This window comes from Pinus tabuliformis, chromosome 1_2 (assembly GCF_031772625.1).
Source record: "Pinus tabuliformis cultivar Carrire ecotype Pingquan chromosome 1_2, CPIR1, whole genome shotgun sequence".
Taxonomy (NCBI): Eukaryota; Viridiplantae; Streptophyta; class Pinopsida; order Pinales; family Pinaceae; genus Pinus; species Pinus tabuliformis.
This window is the reverse complement of record NC_142298.1, coordinates 1,291,687,650-1,291,691,503: the sequence shown is the minus strand read 5'-3', so window position 1 is coordinate 1,291,691,503 and position 3,854 is coordinate 1,291,687,650.

The following is a 3,854-nucleotide window of genomic DNA, read 5'->3' as shown; positions in this document are numbered from 1 at the left end:
TCGAATCTTTTCCTAACACTCCTCACTCTAGGAAATCCCAGTACTTCAAGGATGAGACAAAAGATGACATCAATAATGGTTTCATTAGTAACTCGTTTTCTGTCGCTTCCATTAAAAAATCGAATGAGGAAGAGGAGGTAGAAGATATAGATTTTGAACACATGAGAACCACTGAGAATATTAACAGCAATCCAATTGAAATATAACCAGGAATGATTTTGAACATTAACCCCAACTTGACTACTGAGAAAAACCAACTGTTGTTATAGCTGTTACAAAAATAGAAAATGGAATTTGCATGGGACTATATAGATATGAAAGGGATCAACCCTAACCTGTGAACTCACCATATTTATTTGAAGGATGGCTGAAAACCAATGGTACAACCATAGTGTTGCATGAACCCTGCACTAAAGGAGGTAGTGAAGGAAGAATTACAAAAACTCATGAGTGCTAACTTTATTTATCTGATATTCGACAATCAGTGGGTGTCTCCTCTTGTAATCATTCCTAAGAAGAATGGCGAGTGGATGGTTTGTGTGGATTATAGAAAACTCAATAAGGCCACTCAAAAGGACCATTTTCCTTTACCATTTATAGATCAGGTCCTTGACACCCTTTCTGGAAAAAAAATCTTTTCATTTCTAAATGGGTTTAGTGGCTACAACCAGATACAGATTGCCCCAGAGGATCAAGATAAAATGACCTTTACTTTCCCTTAGGGAACTTTTTCATATAGAGTACTCCCTTTTGGAATCTGCAGTGCACCAGCAACCGTTTAGAGGGCAATACTGGAAATTTTTTCTGATTTGTTGAATGACTGCCTTGAAATCTTCATGGACGATTTTACACCTTATGGAGATGCTTTTGAAACAACATTAGCTAATTTAGAAAAAGTATTGGAACGTTGTGTATAGACTAATGTTGCTCTGAGCACTGAAAGGTGTCACATGATGATGACTGAAGGGATCATGCTAGGACACTACATTTTTGCTGACGCGATCAAGGTTGACCATGCTAAAACAAAGGTAATTATAAGAATTCCGAATCCCAAGACGTAAAAAGAGGTACGTAGTTTCTTGAGGCATGTAGGGTAATATAGGAGATTTATAGAAAAAATTTCAAAAATTGCATCGCCATTATTTTTTTTTTCACATGAATGATGTCAACTTTTTGTGGACAGGAAAGTGTGAGCAAGCCTTTTTGAAGCTGAAATGTTGTGTATCAGAAGCTCTGGTTTTTACGAGGACCTAATTGGGAACTTTCATTTCACATAGCTATAGATGCATCTAATATTGCTTTAGGTGTTGTTTTGGGCCAACTGGAGGACAGGAAACCTTATGCTATTTACTACATAAGCAAAATTTTAACTCTGACTGAGCTCAATTACACAGTAACCGAGAAGGAACTATTAGCAGTTGTGCACGCCATCAATAAATTCCAACATTATATCATCGGGTATCAAGTATTTGTACACACTAACCACTCTACCAGTCATTTCTTAATCAATAAGCCACTTACCAATGGTAGAATTACACACTGATTATTGCTGTTATAGGAATTTGATATCAAAATTGTCGATAAACCTGGAAAAGATAATGTAGTAGCTGATTTTCTTTCTAGGTTGACTATTGATGAAAATTTCATTCCTACTGAGGATTCTCTCCCTAATGAATATCTCTTTGCTATTTCTACTTACTCACCTTGGTATGCATATATAGCCAATTATCTTGCTGCATGGAAGTTTCCACAGTATTTGCCCTTCAAGGAGAAGAGAAAGATCATACAATAAAGTGCTACCTATACCTCGATAGATGGGAATCTCTATCACACTGGACCAGATTTCCAAATCAAACTTTGTGTTAGAGAAGGTGAGGTCTTTGACATTCTTAAGGCCTGTCACGAGGAACCTTGTGGAGTGCACTTCGCAGACAATCGGACAAGGTACAAAGTCCTTTCGACAAGGTATTATTGGCCAAAAGTATTTTAGGATGCCAAGAAGTTTGTGAAAGGATGTGATAGTTCCTAAAGAATGGGCCAACCACTGCAATAAGATGATATATCATTACAACTCGAAATCATCTTAGAACCTTTTGAGAAATGGGCCCTAGATTTTGTGAGACCAATTAATCCTTCATCCATACATAAATATTACATCTTGGTCGGAACTAACTATGTCAAAAAATGGGTTGAGGCAAAGGCAATAACTAGAGCCATGGAGCAAGTTGTTTCAGACTTTCTATTTGAAGACATCTTTGTCCATTTTGGTATACCCAGGGAGATAATCATAGATGGATGGCCCTAGTTTACATCCCATATGATCTAGAAGTTGGTTGAAAAATATAAAATCCATCATAGAATCACAACACCTTATCATCCACAAGCAAATGGCCAAGTGGAAAGAACTAACAAAGTCATTGAGGGGATTATTACCAAGATCCTGGCCATTCGCCAAATAAATTGGGCCGACAAACTTCCAGAAGTGTTGTGGGCATATAGGACTACATGGAGGAATACCACGGGATTCTCACCATATGAACTTGTGTATGGATTTGTTTTTGGCTATGGCTCACAAACACCTTGGTCAATGAGTGGTCGCTACGTCCACGAAAAAATGTGGGCTGATCGACCCCGAAGGGAATCTAGTCCTGGGGCTCACTATCAAGGCCTAACCCCAAGGGCTTCGGGCATAATGGACCTTGTGACCTCTCGAACGATGAGGCACTGATTTTGACCAACTGAGCTAACCCTTGGGGCTTGAAATTGTGTATGGTAAAAGTCCCTTTTTCCATATTGAGTTCAAAATCAAGACACTAAGAACAACATTGGAGATAAATTTGTATTTGGCTACAACACAAAAGCAGAGATTGAACCAACTCAATGAATTGGAGGAAAAAAGGATAGCTTCTATCCAATAAACAAAGATTAACCAGTAGTAAAGAGCTAAGTAGAATGATAGATTCATCAAGAAGAAGAAGTTCCAGAAAGGAGATTGGGCTCTCTTATATGACTCAAGATTCAAAGACTTCAAGGGTAAGATCTGCACCAAATGGCTAGGTCCGTATGAGGTAGATGCAATCTTTGACAATGGGAATGTAAATTTGGTTACCATTGACAGTGCGAGGAAACCATTTCTTGCAAATGGGCACCATCTTCGGTTATATCACAAACCTGCTTCAAGAGATTCATTTGTCAACATTGTCACAAATTCAGATCTTCAGATTACAGGAACAGGGAAAGTCCCCTTGTGCTGCCAAATTATAATTTTTCAATAAGTGTAATAGCTGAAAACCAACCGTTGTTGGCATTTTTTACACCTTCAAACTCTTAAAAAAAAACATAATAAAACAATATGGCTATGAAAACCTTTTAAGGCGCAAACAGACAATTTTTGTAGTAGTTGAAAACCACTTTGTGGCGGTTCTTACACACTCTGTAAAAACATTTGTTATTTCAAGCATATTGTATGATAATGCTATTACATGACCTTTTTCTTCTTTTTTTTATCTTTTTTGAAAATTAATAATATATAACAGTCATCTTGGCTATTACATCTGTAACAACCGATGAATTCTAGATATAATCTGAGTAAATTATTTATTGCAACATACAACATGCATCATCATGGTTTGGAAAAAAGTTGCCTTGACTGCCAGAGTTAAGTTTGCACACATTGCCACCAACGTCTTCTCCCCACATCACCGAGGTGTGTCATACAAAGGTAATATTGTTATCTGCTTTTATTCAATATTTATGGCCGAGGTCGGTTATCACATTTAAGCTGGGTGGGGGGGGTGAATTATATGGTGACATGACCTTTGCATGACCTATGAATATTTAAAAACCACAATTAA